Raw genomic sequence first — 17,763 nt, forward strand, 5'->3', positions numbered from 1 at the left:
CAAAAATCATTTGTTACTTAAAAGCACTAAAAGTGTCCAAAAAAGCATTTTTGCTCAAATTCTGACTGTTTTGACTTTTGAACTTGAAATGTGACCAAAAACAACAGCTCTTTTTTGAACATTAGGTGAGATATTTGCTTTTGAGTGTGGTCTGGTTTCAAAAATCATTTTGTACTCAAAAGTACTAAAAGTGTCAAAAAAGCATTTTGGCTCAAATTCTGACTGTTTTGACTTTTGAACTTGAAATGTGACCAAAAACAACAGCTCTTTTTTGAACTTTAGGTGAGATCTTTGCTTTTTGAGTGCGTTTTGGTTTCAAAAATCATTTTGTCACTCAAAAGCACTAAAACTGTCAAAAAAGCATTTTGGCTCAAATTCTGACTGTTTTGACACTTCAACTTGAAATGTGACCAAAAACAACAGCTCTTTTTTGAACTTTAGGTGAAATCTTTCCTTTTTTAATGCGTTTTGGTTTCAAAAATCATTTTGTCACTCAAAAGCACTAAAAGTGTCAAAAAAGCATTTGGCTCAAATTCTGACTGTTTTGACTTTTGAACTGAAATGTGACCAAAAACAACAGCTCTTTTTTGAACTTTAGGTGAGATCTTTGCTTTTTTAGTGTGTTTTGGTTTCAAAAATCATTTTGTCACTCAAAAGTACTAAAAGTGTGAAAAAAGCATTTTGGCTCAAATTCTGACTGTTTTGACCCTTCAACTTGAAATGTGACCAAAAAACAGCAGTTTTTTAAACTACATATGAGATCTTTGCATTTTGAGTGCGTTTTGGTTTCAAAAATCATTTTGTTACTCAAAAGCACTAAAAGTGTGAAAAAAGCATTCTGGCCCAAATTCTGACTGTTTTGACTTTTGAACTTGAAATGTGACCAAAAAACTGCTCTTTTTTTGAACTACAGATGAGATTTTTGCCTTTTGGCTCAAATTCTGACTGTTTTGACTTTTCAACTTAAAATGTGAACAACAAAAAGCAGTTTTTTAAACTACATATGAGATCTTTGCATTTTGAGTGCGTTTTGGTTTCAAAAATCATTTTGTTACTCAAAAGCACTAAAAGTGTCAAAAAAGCATTTTGGCTCAAATTCTGACTGTTTTGACACTTCAACTTGAAATGTGACCAAAAAGCAGCTCTTTTTGACTACAGATGAGATTTTTGCCTTTTGGCTCAAATTTGAACAGTTTTGACTGTCAATTGAAATGTGACCAAAAAACAACACTTTTTTGAAATACACATCAAATCTTTATCTTTTGAGTGGGTTTTGGTTTCAAAAATCATTTTGTTACTCAAAAGTACTAAAAGTGTCAAAAAAGCATTTTGGCTCAAATTCTGACTGTTTTGACTTTCAACTTGAAATGTGAACAACAAACAGCAGTTTTTAAACTACATATGAGATCTTTGCATTTTGAGTGCGTTTTGGTTTCAAAAATCATTTTGTTACTCAAATGTACTAAAAGTGTCAAAAAAGCATTTTGGCTCAAATTCTGACTGTTTTGACTTTTGAACTTGAAATGTGACCAAAAACAACAGCTCTTTTTTGAACTTTGGTGAGATATTTGCTTTTTGAGTGTGGTCTGGTTTCAAAAATCATTTTGTCACTCAAAAGTACTAAAAGTGTCAAAAAAGCATTTTGGCTCAAATTCTGACTGTTTTGACTTTTGAACTTGAAATGTGACCAAAAACAACAGCTCTTTTTTGAACTTTAGGTGAGATCTTTGCTTTTTGAGTGCGTTTTGGTTTCAAAGATCATTTTTTACTCAAAAGCACTAAAAGTGTCAAAAAAGCATTTTGGCTCAAATTCTGACTGTTTTGACTTTTGAACTTGAAATGTGACCAAAAACAACAGCTCTTTTTTAACTTTAGGTGAGTTCTTTGCTTTTTGAGTGCGTTTTGGTTTCAAAAATCATTTTGTCACTCAAAAGCACTAAAAGTGTCAAAAAAGCATTTTGGCTCAAATTCTGACTGTTTTGACTTTTGAACTTGAAATGTGACAACAGCTCTTTTTTGAACTTTAGGTGAGATCTTTGCTTTTTTAGTGTGTTTTGGTTTCAAAAATCATTTTGTCACTCAAAAGTACTAAAAGTGTGAAAAAAGCATTTTGGCTCAAATTCTGACTGTTTTGACACTTCAACTTGAAATGTGACCAAAAAACAGCAGTTTTTTGAACTACATATGAGATCTTTGCATTTTGAGTGCGTTTTGGTTTCAAAAATCATTTTGTTACTCAAAAGCACTAAAAGTGTGAAAAAACATTCTGGCCCAAATTCTGACTGTTTTGACTTTTGAACTTGAAATGTGACCAAAAATGCTCTTTTTTGAACTACAGATGAGATTTTTGCCTTTTGGCTCAAATTCTGACTGTTTTGACTTTTCAACTTAAAATGTGAACAACAAAAAGCAGTTTTTTAAACTACATATGAGATCTTTGCATTTTGAGTGCGTTTTGGTTTCAAAAATCATTTGTTACTCAAAAGCACTAAAAGTGTCAAAAAAGCATTTTGGCTCAAATTCTGACTGTTTTGACTTTTGAACTTGAAATGTGACCAAAAACAACAGCTCTTTTTTGAACTTTAGGTGAGATCTTTGCTTTTTTAGTGTGTTTTGGTTTCAAAAATCATTTTGTCACTCAAAAGTACTAAAAGTGTCAAAAAAGCATTTTGGCTCAAATTCTGACTGTTTTGACACTTCAACTTGAAATGTGACCAAAAAATAGCAGTTTTTTAAACTACATAGAGATCTTTGCATTTTGAGTGCGTTTTGGTTTCAAAAATCATTTTGTTACTCAAAAGTACTAAAAGTGTCAAAAAAGCATTTTGGCTCAAATTCTGACTGTTTTGACACTTCAACTTGCAAATGTGACCAAAAAACAGCAGTTTTTTAAACTACATATGAGATCTTTGCATTTTGAGTGCGTTTTGGTTTCAAAAATCATTTTGTTACTCAAAAGCACTAAAAGTGTCAAAAAAGCATTTTGGCTCAAATTCTGACTGTTTTGACTTTTGAACTCGAAATGTGATCAAAAGATTGCTCTTTTTTGAACTACAGATGAGATTTTGCCTTTTGGCTAAAATTTGAACAGTTTTGACTGTCAACTTGAAATGTGACCAAAAAACAGCAGTTTTTTAAACTACATATGAGATCTTTGCATTTTGAGTGCGTTTTGGATTCAAAAATCATTTTGTTACTCAAAAGCACTAAAAGTGTCCAAAAAAGCATTTTTGCTCAAATTCTGACTGTTTTGACTTTTGAACTTGAAATGTGACCAAAAAAACAGCTCTTTTTTGAACTTTAGGTGAGATCTTTGCTTTTTGAGTGCGTTTTGGTTTCAAAAATCATTTTGTTACTCAAAAGCACTAAAAGTGTCCAAAAAAGCATTTTGGCTCAAATTCTGACTGTTTTGACTTTTGAACTTGAAATGTGACCAAAAACAACAGCTCTTTTTTGAACTTTAGGTGAGATCTTTGCTTTTTTAGTGTGTTTTGGTTTCAAAAATCATTTTGTCACTCAAAAGTACTAAAAGTGTGAAAAAGCATTTTGGCTCAAATTCTGACTGTTTTGACACTTCAACTTGAAATGTGACCAAAAAACAGCAGTTTTTTAAACTACATATGAGATCTTTGCATTTTGAGTGCGTTTTGGATTCAAAAATCAATTTGTTACTCAAAAGCACTAAAAGTGTCCAAAAAAGCATTTTTGCTCAAATTCTGACTGTTTTGACTTTTGAACTTGAAATGTGACAAAAAACAACAGCTCTTTTTTGAACTTTAGGTGAGATCTTTGCTTTTTGTGTGCGTTTTGGTTTCAAAAATCATTTTGTCACTCAAAGCACTAAAACTGTCAAAAAAGCATTTTGGCTTAAATTCTGACTGTTTTGACACTTCAACTTGAAAGTGACCAAAAACAGCTCTTTTTTGAACTACAGATGAGATTTTTGCCTTTTGGCTAAAATTTGAACAGTTTTGACTGTCAACTTGAAATGTGACCAAAAAACAGCAGTTTTTTAAACACATATGAGATCTTTGCTTTTTGAATGCGTTTTGGTTTCAAAAATCATTTTGTTACTCAAAAGCACTAAAAGTGTCAAAAAAGCATTTTGGCTCAAATTCTGACTGTTTTGACTTTTGAACTTGAAATGTGACCAAAAACAACAGCTCTTTTTGAACTACAGATGAGATTTTTGCCTTTGGCTCAAATTCTGACTGTTTTGACTTTTCAACTTAAAATGTGAACAACAAAAAGCAGTTTTTTAACTACATATGAGATCTTTGCATTTGAGTGCGTTTTGGTTTCAAAAATCATTTTGTTACTCAAAAGCACTAAAAGTGTCAAAAAAGCATTTTGGCTCAAATTCTGACTGTTTTGACACTTCAACTTGAAATGTGACCAAAAAGCAGCTCTTTTTTGAACTACAGATGAGATTTTTGCCTTTTGGCTCAAATTTGAACAGTTTTGACTGTCAACTTGAAATGTGACCAAAAAACAACACTTTTTGAAATACACATCAAATCTTTATCTTTTGAGTGGGTTTTGGTTTCAAAAATCATTTTGTTACTCAAAAGTACTAAAAGTGTCAAAAAAGCATTTTGGCTCAAATTCTGACTGTTTTGACTTTCAACTTGAAATGTGAACAACAAACAGCAGTTTTTAAACTACATATGAGATCTTTGCATTTTGAGTGCGTTTTGGTTTCAAAAATCATTTGTTACTCAAATGTACTAAAAGTGTCAAAAAAGCATTTTGGCTCAAATTCTGACTGTTTTGACTTTTGAACTTGAAATGTGACCAAAAACAACAGCTCTTTTTGAACTTTAGGTGAGATCTTTGCTTTTTAGTGTGTTTTGGTTTCAAAAATCATTTTGTCACTCAAAAGTACTAAAAGTGTCAAAAAAGCATTTTGGCTCAAATTCTGACTGTTTTGACACTTCAACTTGAAATGTGACCAAAAACAGCAGTTTTTTAAACTACATATGAGATCTTTGCATTTTGAGTGCGTTTTGGTTTCAAAAATCATTTTGTTACTCAAAAGCACTAAAGTGTGAAAAAAGCATTCTGCTCAAATTCTGACTGTTTTGACTTTGAACTTGAAATGTGACCAAAAACAACAGCTCTTTTTTGAATTTAGGTGAGATCTTTGCTTTTTAGTGTGTTTTGGTTTCAAAAATCATTTTGTCACTCAAAAGTACTAAAAGTGTGAAAAAAGCATTTTGGCTCAAATTCTGACTGTTTTGACACTTCAACTTGAAATGTGACCAAAAAAACAGCAGTTTTTTAAACTACATATGAGATCTTTGCATTTTGAGTGCGTTTTGGTTTCAAAAATCATTTTGTTACTCAAAAGCACTAAAAGTGTGAAAAAAGCATTCTGGCCCAAATTCTGACTGTTTTGACTTTTGAACTTGAAATGTGACCAAAAAACTGCTCTTTTTTGAACTACAGATGAGATTTTTGCCTTTTGGCTCAAATTCTGACTGTTTTGACTTTTCAACTTAAAAGTGAACAACAAAAAGCAGTTTTTTAAACTACATATGAGATCTTTGCATTTTGAGTGCGTTTTGGTTTCAAAAATCATTTTTGTTACTCAAAAGCACTAAAAGTGTCAAAAAAGCATTTTGGCTCAAATTCTGACTGTTTTGACACTTCAACTTGAAATGTGACCAAAAAGCAGCTCTTTTTTGAACTACAGATGAGATTTTTGCCTTTTGGCTCAAATTTGAACAGTTTTGACTGTCAACTTGAAATGTGACCAAAAAACAACACTTTTTTGAAATACACATCAAATCTTTATCTTTTGAGTGGGTTTTGGTTTCAAAAATCATTTTGTTACTCAAAAGTACTAAAAGTGTCAAAAAGCATTTTGGCTCAAATTCTGACTGTTTGACTTTTCAACTTGAAATGTGAACAACAAACAGCAGTTTTAAACTACATATGAGATCTTTACATTTTGAGTGCGTTTTGGTTTCAAAAATCATTTTGTTACTCAAATGTACTAAAAGTGTCAAAAAAGATTTTGGCTCAAATTCTGACTGTTTTGACTTTTGACTTGAAATGTGACCAAAAACAACAGCTCTTTTTTAACTTTAGGTGAGATATTTGCTTTTTGAGTGTGGTCTGGTTTCAAAATCATTTTGTCACTCAAAAGTACTAAAAGTGTCAAAAAAGCATTTTGGCTCAAATTCTGACTGTTTTGACTTTTGAACTTGAAATGTGGCCAAAAAACAAAGCTCTTTTTTGAACTTTAGGTGAGATCTTTGCTTTTTGAGTGCGTTTTGGTTTCCAAGATCATTTTTTTACTCAAAAAGCACTAAAAGTGTCAAAAAGCATTTTGGCTCAAATTCTGACTGTTTTGACTTTTGAACTTGAAATGTGACCAAAACAACAGCTCTTTTTTTAACTTTAGGTGAGATCTTTGCTTTTTGAGTGCGTTTTGGTTTCAAAATCATTTTGTCACTCAAAAGCACTAAAGTGTCAAAAAAGGCATTTTGGTCAAATTCTGACTGTTTTGACTTTTGAACTTGAATGTGACAACAGCTCTTTTTTGAACTTTAGGTGAGATCTTTGCTTTTTAGTGTGTTTTGGTTTCAAAAATCATTTTGTCACTCAAAAGTACTAAAAGTGTGAAAAAAGCATTTTGGCTCAAATTCTGACTGTTTTGACACTTCACTTGAAATGTGACCAAAAACAGCAGTTTTTTGAACTACATATGAGATCTTTGCATTTTGAGTGCGTTTTGGTTTCAAAATCATTTTGTTATCAAAAGCATAAAAGTGTGAAAAAAGCATTTGGCCAAATTCTGACTGTTTTGACTTTTGAACTTGAAATTGACAAAAACAGCAGTTTTTTGAACTACAGATGAGATTTTGCCTTTTGGCTCAATTCTGACTGTTTTGATTTTCAACTTAAATGTGAACAACAAAAGCAGTTTTTAAACTACATATAGATCTTTGCTTTTTTGAGTGCGTTTTGGTTTCAAAATCATTTTGTTACTCAAAGCACTAAAAGTGTCCAAAAAGCATTTTGGTCAAATTCTGACTGTTTTGACTTTTGACTTGAAATGTGACCAAAACAACAGCTCTTTTTTGAACTTTAGGTGAGATCTTTGCTTTTTAGTGTGTTTGTGGTTTCAAAAATCATTTTGTCACTCAAAAGTACTAAAAGTGTCGAAAAAAGCATTTTGGCTCAAATTCTGACTGTTTTGACACTTCAACTTAAAATGTGAACAACAAAAAGCAGTTTTTTTAACTACATATGAGATCTTTGCATTTTGAGTGCGTTTTGGTTTCAAAAATCATTTTGTTACTCAAAAGTACTAAAAGTGTCAAAAAGCATTTTGGCTCAAATTCTGACTGTTTTGACCTTCAACTTGAAATTGACAAAAACAGCAGTTTTTTAACTACATATGAGATCTTTGCATTTTGAGTGCGTTTTGGTTTCAAAAATCATTTTGTTACTCAAAAGCACTAAAAGTGTCAAAAAAGCATTTTGGCTCAAAATTCTGACTGTTTTGACTTTTGAACTCGAAATGTGATCAAAAGACTGCTCTTTTTGAACTACGATTAGAGTTTTGCCTTTTGCTAAAATTTGAACAGTTTTGACTGTCAACTTGAAATGTGACCAAAAAACAGCAGTTTTTTAAACTACATATGAGATCTTTGCATTTTGAGTGCGTTTTGGATTCAAAAATCAATTTTGTTACTCAAAAGCACTAAAAGTGTCCAAAAAAGCATTTTTGCTCAAATTCTGACTGTTTTGACTTTTGAACTTGAAATGTGACCAAAAACAAGCTCTTTTTGAACTTAGGTGAGATCTTTGCTTTTTGAGTGCGTTTTGGTTTCAAAAATCATTTTGTCACTCAAAGCACTAAAACTGTCAAAAAGCATTTTGGCTCAAATTCTGACTGTTTTGACACTTAACTTGAAATGTGACCAAAAACAAAGCTCTTTTTTGAACTTTAGGTGAATCTTTCTTTTTTATGCGTTTTGGTTTCAAAATCATTTTGTCACTCAAAAGCACTAAAAGTGTCAAAAAAGCATTTTGGCTCAAATTCTGACTGTTTTGACTTTTGAACTTGAAATGTGACCAAAAACAACAGCTCTTTTTTGAACTTTAGGTGAGATCTTTGCTTTTTTGTGTGTTTTGGTTTCAAAAATCATTTTGTCACTCAAAAGTACTAAAAGTGTGAAAAAGCATTTTGGCCTCAAATTCTGACTGTTTTGACACTTCAACTTGAAATGTGACCAAAAAACAGCAGTTTTTAAACTACATATGAGATCTTTGCATTTTGAGTGCGTTTTGTTTCAAAAATCATTTTGTTACTCAAAAGCATAAAAGTGTAAAAAAGCATTTGGCCAAATTCTGACTGTTTGACTTTTGAACTTGAAATGTGACCAAAAACTGTTTTTTGAACTACAGATAGATTTTGCCTTTTGCTCAAATTCTGACTGTTTTGATTTCAACTTAAATGTGAACAAAAAAGCAGTTTTTTAAACTACATATGAGATCTTTGCATTTTGAGTGCGTTTTGGTTTCAAAAATCATTTTGTTACTCAAAAGCACTAAAAGTGTCAAAAAAGCATTTTGGCTCAAATTCTGACTGTTTTGACACTTCAACTTGAAATGTGACCAAAAAGCAGCTCTTTTTTGAACTACAGATGAGATTTTTGCCTTTTGGCTCAAATTTGAACAGTTTTGACTGTCAACTTGAAATGTGACCAAAAAACAACACTTTTTTGAAATACACATCAATCTTTATCTTTTGAGTGGGTTTTGGTTTCAAAAATCATTTTGTTACTCAAAAGTACTAAAAGTGTCAAAAAAGCATTTTGGCTCAAATTCTGACTGTTTTGACTTTTCAACTTGAAATGTGAACACAAACAGCAGTTTTTAAACTACATATGAGATCTTTGCATTTTTAGTGCGTTTTGGTTTCAAAAATCATTTTGTTACTCAAATGTACTAAAAGTGTCAAAAAAGCATTTTGGCTCAAATTCTGACTGTTTTGACTTTGAACTTGAAATGTGACCAAAAAACAACAGCTCTTTTTTGAACTTTAGGTGAGATATTTGCTTTTGAGTGTGTCTGGTTTCAAAAATCATTTTGTCACTCAAAAGTACTAAAAGTGTCAAAAAAGCATTTTGGCTCAAATTCTGACTGTTTTGACTTTTGAACTTGAAATGTGACAAAAACAACAGCTCTTTTTTGAACTTTAGGTGAGATCTTTGCTTTTGAGTGCGTTTTGGTTTCAAAGATCATTTTTTACTCAAAAGCACTAAAAGTGTCAAAAAAGCATTTTGGCTCAAATTCTGACTGTTTTGACTTTTGAACTTGAAATGTGACCAAAAACAACAGCTCTTTTTTTAACTTTAGGTGAGTTTTTGCTTTTAGTGCGTTTTGGTTTCAAAAATCATTTTGTCTCAAAAGCACTAAAAGTGTCAAAAAAGCATTTTGGCTCAAATTCTGACTGTTTTGACTTTTGAACTTGAAATGTGACAACAGCTTTTTTTGAACTTTAGGTGAGATCTTGCTTTTTAGTGTGTTTTGGTTTAAAATCATTTTGTCACTCAAAAGTACTAAAAGTGTGAAAAAAGCATTTTGGCTCAATTCTGACTGTTTTGACACTTCACTTAAATGTGACAAAACAAGCAGTTTTTTAAACTACATATGAGATCTTTGCATTTTGAGTGCGTTTGGTTTCAAAAATCATTTTGTTACTCAAAGTACTAAAAGTGTCAAAAAAGCATTTTGGCTCAATTCTGACTGTTTTGACACTTCACTTGAAATATGACCAAAAAACAGCAGTTTTTTAAACTACATATGAGATCTTTGCATTTTGAGTGCGTTTTGGTTTCAAAAATCATTTTGTTACTCAAAAGCACTAAAGTGTCAAAAAGCATTTTGGCTCAAATTCTGACTGTTTTGACTTTTGAACCGAAATGTGATCAAAAGACTGCTCTTTTTGAACTACAGATTAGATTTTTGCCTTTTGGCTAAAATTTGAACAGTTTTGACTGTCAACTTGAAATGTGACCAAAAAACAGCAGTTTTTTAAATACATATGAGATCTTTGCATTTTGAGTGCGTTTTGGATTCAAAAATCAATTTGTTACTTAAAAGCACTAAAAGTGTCCAAAAAAGCATTTTTGCTCAAATTCTGACTGTTTTGACTTTTGAACTTGAAATGTGACCAAAAACAACAGTCTTTTTTGAACATTAGGTGAGATTTTGCTTTTTGAGTGTGTCTGGTTTCAAAAATCATTTTGTCACTCAAAGTACTAAAAGTGTCAAAAAAGCATTTTGGCTCAAATTCTGACTGTTTTGACTTTTGAACTTGAAATGTGACCAAAAACAACAGCTCTTTTTTGAACTTTAGGTGAGATCTTTGCTTTTTGAGTGCGTTTTGTTTCAAAAATCATTTGTCACTCAAAAGCACTAAAACTGTCAAAAAAGCATTTTGGTCAAATTCTGACTGTTTTGACACTTCAACTTGAAATGTGACCAAAAACAACAGCTCTTTTTTGAACTTTAGGTGAAATCTTTCCTTTTTTAATGCGTTTTGGTTTCAAAAATCATTTTGTCACTCAAAGCCTAAAAGTGTCAAAAAGCATTTTGGCTCAATTCTGACTGTTTTGACTTTTGAACTTGAAATGTGACCAAAAAAACAGCTCTTTTTTGAACTTTAGGTGAGATCTTTGCTTTTTTAGTGTGTTTTGGTTTCAAAAATCATTTTGTCACTCAAAAGTACTAAAAGTGTGAAAAAAGCATTTTGGCTCAAATTCTGACTGTTTTGACCCTTCAACTTGAAATGTGACCAAAAAACAGCAGTTTTTTAAACTACATATGAGATCTTTGCATTTTGAGTGCGTTTTGGTTTCAAAAATCATTTTGTTACTCAAAAGCACTAAAAGTGTGAAAAAGCATTCTGGCCCAAATTCTGACTGTTTGACTTTTGAACTTGAAATGTGACCAAAAAACTGCTCTTTTTTGAACTACAGATGAGATTTTTGCCTTTTGGCTCAAATTCTGACTGTTTGTGACTTTTCAACTTAAAATGTGAACAACAAAAAGCAGTTTTTAAACTACATATGAGATCTTTGCATTTTGAGTGCGTTTTGGTTTCAAAATCATTTTGTTACTCAAAAGCACTAAAAGTGTCAAAAAAGCATTTTGGCTCAAATTCTGACTGTTTTGACACTTCAACTTGAAATGTGACCAAAAAGCAGCTCTTTTTTGAACTACAGATGAGATTTTTGCCTTTTGGCTCAAATTTGAACAGTTTTGACTGTCAACTTGAAATGTGACCAAAAAACAACACTTTTTTGAAATACACATCAAATCTTTATCTTTGAGTGGGTTTTGGTTTCAAAAATCATTTTGTTACTCAAAAGTACTAAAAGTGTCAAAAAAGCATTTTGGCTCAAATTCTGACTGTTTTGACTTTCAACTTGAAATGTGAACAACAAAAGCAGTTTTTAAACTACATATGAGATCTTTGCATTTTGAGTGCGTTTTGGTTTCAAAAATCATTTTGTTACTCAAATGTACTAAAAGTGTCAAAAAAGCATTTTGGCTCAAATTCTGACTGTTTTGACTTTTGAACTTGAAATGTGACCAAAAACAACAGCTCTTTTTTGAACTTTAGTGAGATATTTGCTTTTTGAGTGTGGTCTGGTTTCAAAAATCATTTTGTCACTCAAAAGTACTAAAAGTGTCAAAAAAGCATTTTGGCTCAAATTCTGACTGTTTTGACTTTTGAACTTGAAATGTGACCAAAAACAACACTCTTTTTTGAACTTTAGGTGAGATCTTTGCTTTTTGAGTGCGTTTTGGTTTCAAAGATCATTTTTTTACTCAAAAGCACTAAAAGTGTCAAAAAAGCATTTTGGCTCAAATTCTGACTGTTTTGACTTTTGAACTTGAATGTGACCAAAAACAACAGCTCTTTTTTTAACTTAGGTGAGTTCTTTGCTTTTGAGTGCGTTTTGGTTTCAAAAATCATTTTGTCACTCAAAAGCACTAAAAGTGTCAAAAAAGCATTTTGGCTCAAATTCTGACTGTTTTGACTTTGAACTTGAAATGTGACAAAGCTCTTTTTTGAACTTTAGGTGAGATCTTTGCTTTTTTAGTGTGTTTTGGTTTCAAAAATCATTTTGTCACTCAAAAGTACTAAAAGTGTGAAAAAAGCATTTTGGCTCAAATTCTGACTGTTTTGACACTTCAACTTGAAAATGTGACCAAAAAACAGCAGTTTTTTGAACTACATAGAGATCTTTGCATTTTGAGTGCGTTTTGGTTTCAAAAATCATTTTGTTACTCAAAAGCACTAAAAGTGTGAAAAAAGCATTCTGGCCCAAATTCTGACTGTTTTGACTTTTGAACTTGAAATGTGACCAAAAACTGCTCTTTTTTGAACTACAGATGAGATTTTTGCCTTTTGGCTCAAATTCTGACTGTTTTGACTTTTCAACTTAAAATGTGAACAACAAAAAGCAGTTTTTTAAACTACAATATGAGATCTTTGCATTTTAGTGCGTTTTGGTTTCAAAAATCATTTTGTTACTCAAAAGCACTAAAAGTGTCAAAAAAGCATTTTGGCTCAAATTCTGACTGTTTTGACTTTGAACTTGAAATGTGACCAAAAACAACAGCTCTTTTTTGAACTTTAGGTGAGATCTTTGCTTTTTAGTGTGTTTTGGTTTCAAAAATCATTTTGTCACTCAAAAGTACTAAAAGTGTCAAAAAAGCATTTTGGCTCAAATTCTGACTGTTTTGACACTTCAACTTGAAATGTGACCAAAAAATAGCAGTTTTTTAAACTACAATGAGATCTTTGCATTTTGAGTGCGTTTTGGTTTCAAAATCATTTTGTTACTCAAAAGTACTAAAAGTGTCAAAAAAGCATTTTGGCTCAAATTCTGACTGTTTTGACACTTCAACTTGAAATGTGACCAAAAAACAGCAGTTTTTTAAACTACATATGAGATCTTTGCATTTTGAGTGCGTTTTGGTTTCAAAAATCATTTTGTTACTCAAAAGCACTAAAAGTGTCAAAAAAGCATTTTGGCTCAAATTCTGACTGTTTTGACTTTTGAACTCGAAATGTGATCAAAAGATTGCTCTTTTTTGAACTACAGATGAGATTTTTGCCTTTTGGCTAAAATTTGAACAGTTTTGACTGTCAACTTGAAATGTGACCAAAAAAAGCAGTTTTTTAACTACATATGAGATCTTTGCATTTTGAGTGCGTTTTGGATTCAAAAATCATTTTGTTACTCAAAAGCACTAAAAGTGTCCAAAAAAGCATTTTGCTCAAATTCTGACTGTTTTGACTTTTGAACTTGAAATGTGACCAAAAACAACAGCTCTTTTTTGAACTTTAGGTGAGATCTTTGCTTTTTGAGTGCGTTTTGGTTTCAAAAATCATTTTGTTACTCAAAAGCACTAAAAGTGTCCAAAAAAGCATTTTGGCTCAAATTCTGACTGTTTTGACTTTTGAACTTGAAATGTGACCAAAAACAACAGCTCTTTTTTGAACTTTAGGTGAGATCTTTGCTTTTTTAGTGTGTTTTGGTTTCAAAAATCATTTTGTCACTCAAAAGTACTAAAAGTGTGAAAAAAGCATTTTGGCTCAAATTCTGACTGTTTTGACACTTCAACTTGAAATGTGACCAAAAAACAGCAGTTTTTTAACTACATATGAGATCTTTGCATTTTGAGTGCGTTTTGGTTCAAAAATCATTTGTTACTCAAAAGCACTAAAAGTGTCAAAAAAGCATTTTGCTCAAATTCTGACTGTTTGACTTTGAACTTGAAATGTGACAAAAAAACAGCTCTTTTTGAACTTTAAGTGAGATCTTTGCTTTTGTGTGCGTTTTGGTTTCAAAAAATCATTTTGTCACTCAAAAGCACTAAAACTGTCAAAAAAGCATTTTGGCTCAAATTCTGACTGTTTTGACACTTCAACTTGAAATGTGACCAAAAACAGCTCTTTTTTGAACTACAGATGAGATTTTTGCCTTTTGGCTAAATTTGAACAGTTTTGACTGTCAACTTGAAATGTGACCAAAAAACAGCAGTTTTTTAAATACATATGAGATCTTTGCTTTTGAATGCGTTTTGGTTTCAAAAATCATTTTGTTACTCAAAAGCACTAAAAGTGTCAAAAAAGCATTTTGGCTCAAATTCTGACTGTTTTGACTTTTGAACTTGAAATGTGACCAAAAACAACAGCTCTTTTTTGAACTACAGATGAGATTTTTGCCTTTTGGCTCAAATTCTGACTGTTTGACTTCAACTTAAATGTGACAAAAAAGCAGTTTTTTAAACTACATATGAGATCTTTGCATTTTGAGTGCGTTTTGGTTTCAAAAATCATTTTGTTACTCAAAAGCACTAAAAGTGTCAAAAAAGCATTTTGGCTCAAATTCTGACTGTTTTGACACTTCAACTTGAAATGTGACCAAAAGCAGCTCTTTTTGAACTACAGATGAGATTTTGCCTTTTGGCTCAAATTTGAACAGTTTTGACTGTCAACTTGAAATGTGACCAAAAAACACATTTTTTGAATACATCAAATCTTTATTTTGAGTGGTTTTGGTTTCAAAAATCATTTTGTTACTCAAATGTACTAAAAGTGTCAAAAAAGCATTTTGGCTCAAATTCTGACTGTTTTGACTTTTGAACTTGAAATGTGACCAAAAACAACAGCTCTTTTTTGAACTTTAGGTGAGATCTTTGCTTTTTTAGTGTGTTTTGGTTTCAAAAATCATTTTGTCACTCAAAAGTACTAAAAGTGTCAAAAAAGCATTTTGGCTCAAATTCTGACTGTTTTGACACTTCAACTTGAAATGTGACCAAAAAACAGCAGTTTTTTAAATACATATGAGATCTTGCATTTGATTTTGAGTGCGTTTTGGTTTCAAAAATCATTTTGTTACTCAAAAGCACTAAAAGTGTGAAAAAAGCATTCTGGCTCAAATTCTGACTGTTTTGACTTTTGAACTTGAAATGTGACCAAAAAACAACAGCTCTTTTTTGAACTTTAGGTGAGATCTTTGCTTTTTTAGTGTGTTTTGGTTTCAAAAATCATTTTGTCACTCAAAAGTACTAAAAGTGTGAAAAAAGCATTTTGGCTCAAATTCTGACTGTTTTGACACTTCAACTTGAAATGTGACCAAAAAACAGCAGTTTTTTAAACTACATATGAGATCTTTGCATTTTGAGTGCGTTTTGGTTTCAAAAATCATTTTGTTACTCAAAAGCACTAAAAGTGTGAAAAAAGCATTCTGGCCCAAATTTTGACTGTTTTGACTTTTGAACTTGAAATGTGACCAAAAAACTGCTCTTTTTTGAACTACAGATGAGATTTTTGCCTTTTGGCTCAAATTCTGACTGTTTTGACTTTTCAACTTAAAATGTGAACAACAAAAAGCAGTTTTTTAAACTACATATGAGATCTTTGCATTTTGAGTGCGTTTTGGTTTCAAAAATCATTTTGTTACTCAAAGCACTAAAAGTGTCAAAAAAGCATTTTGGCTCAAATTCTGACTGTTTTGACACTTCAACTTGAAATGTGACAAAAAGCAGCTCTTTTTTGAACTACAGATGAGATTTTTGCCTTTTGGCTCAAATTTGAACAGTTTTGACTGTCAACTTGAAATGTGACCAAAAAACAACACTTTTTTGAAATACACATCAAATCTTTATCTTTTGAGTGGGTTTTGGTTTCAAAAATCATTTTTTTACTCCAAAGTACTAAAAGTGTCAAAAAGCATTTTGGCTCAAATTCTGACTGTTTTGACTTTTCAACTTGAAATGTGAACAACAAAAGCAGTTTTTAAACTACATATGAGATCTTTGCATTTTGAGTGCGTTTTGGTTTCAAAATCATTTTGTTACTCAAATGTACTAAAAGTGTCAAAAAAGCATTTTGGCTCAAATTCTGACTGTTTTGACTTTTGAACTTGAAATGTGACCAAAAACAACAGCTCTTTTTTTAACTTTAGGTGAGATATTTGCTTTTTGAGTGTGGTCTGGTTTCAAAAATCATTTTGTCACTCAAAAGTACTAAAAGTGTCAAAAAGCATTTTGGCTCAAATTCTGACTGTTTTGACTTTTGAACTTGAAATGTGGCCAAAAACAACAGCTCTTTTTTGAACTTTAGGTGAGATCTTTGCTTTTTGAGTGCGTTTTGGTTTCAAAGATCATTTTTTTACTCAAAAGCACTAAAAGTGTCAAAAAAGCATTTTGGCTCAAATTCTGACTGTTTTGACTTTTGAACTTGAAATGTGACCAAAAAACAACAGCTCTTTTTTTACTTTAGGTGAGATCTTTGCTTTTTGAGTGCGTTTTGGTTTCAAAAACATTTTGTCACTCAAAAGCACTAAAAGTGTCAAAAAAGCATTTTGGCTCAAATTCTGACTGTTTTGACTTTTGAACTTGAAATGTGACAACAGCTCTTTTTTGAACTTTAGGTGAGATCTTTGCTTTTTAGTGTGTTTTGGTTTCAAAAATCATTTTGTCACTCAAAAGTACTAAAAGTGTGAAAAAAGCATTTTGGCTCAAATTCTGACTGTTTTGACACTTCAACTTGAAATGTGACCAAAAAACAGCAGTTTTTTGAACTACATATGAGATCTTTGCATTTTGAGTGCGTTTTGGTTTCAAAAATCATTTTGTTACTCAAAAGCACTAAAAGTGTGAAAAAAGCATTCTGGCCCAAATTCTGACTGTTTTGACTTTTGAACTTGAAATGTGACCAAAAACAGCTTTTTTGAACTACAGATGAGATTTTTGCCTTTTGGCTCAAATTCTGACTGTTTTGACTTTTCAACTTAAAATGTGAAAACAAAAAGCAGTTTTTTAAACTACATATGAGATCTTTGCATTTTGAGTGCGTTTTGGTTTCAAAAATCATTTTGTTACTCAAAAGCACTAAAAGTGTCAAAAAAGCATTTTGGCTCAAATTCTGACTGTTTTGACTTTTGAACTTGAAATGTGACAAAAACAACAGCTCTTTTTTGAACTTTAGGTGAGATCTTTGCTTTTTTAGTGTGTTTTGGTTTCAAAAATCATTTTGTCACTCAAAAGTACTAAAAGTGTGAAAAAAGCATTTTGGCTCAAATTCTGACTGTTTTGACACTTCAACTTGAAATGTGACCAAAAAAAGCAGTTTTTTAAACTACATATGAGATCTTTGCATTTTGAGTGCGTTTTGGTTTCAAAAATCATTTTGTTACTCAAAGTACTAAAATGTCAAAAAAGCATTTTGGCTCAAATTCTGACTGTTTTGACACTTCAACTTGAATATGACCAAAAAACAGCAGTTTTTTAAACTACATATGAGATCTTTGCATTTTGAGTGCGTTTTGGTTTCAAAAATCATTTTGTTACTCAAAAGCATAAAAGTGTCAAAAAAGCATTTTGGCTCAAATTCTGACTGTTTTGACACTTAACTGAAATGTGACAAAAAGCAGCTCTTTTTTGAACTACAGATGAGATTTTTGCCTTTTGGCTCAAATTTGAACAGTTTTGACTGTCAACTTGAAATGTGACCAAAAAACACACTTTTTGAAATACCATAAATCTTTATCTTTTGAGTGGTTTTGGTTTCAAAAATCATTTTGTTACTCAAAAGTACTAAAAGTGTCAAAAAAGCATTTTGGCTCAAATTCTGACTGTTTTGACTTTTCAACTTGAAATGTGAACAACAAACAGCAGTTTTTAAACTACATATGAGATCTTTGCATTTTGAGTGCG

Source organism: Oryzias latipes, chromosome 12 (assembly GCF_002234675.1).
Source record: "Oryzias latipes chromosome 12, ASM223467v1".
NCBI lineage: Eukaryota > Metazoa > Chordata > Actinopteri > Beloniformes > Adrianichthyidae > Oryzias > Oryzias latipes.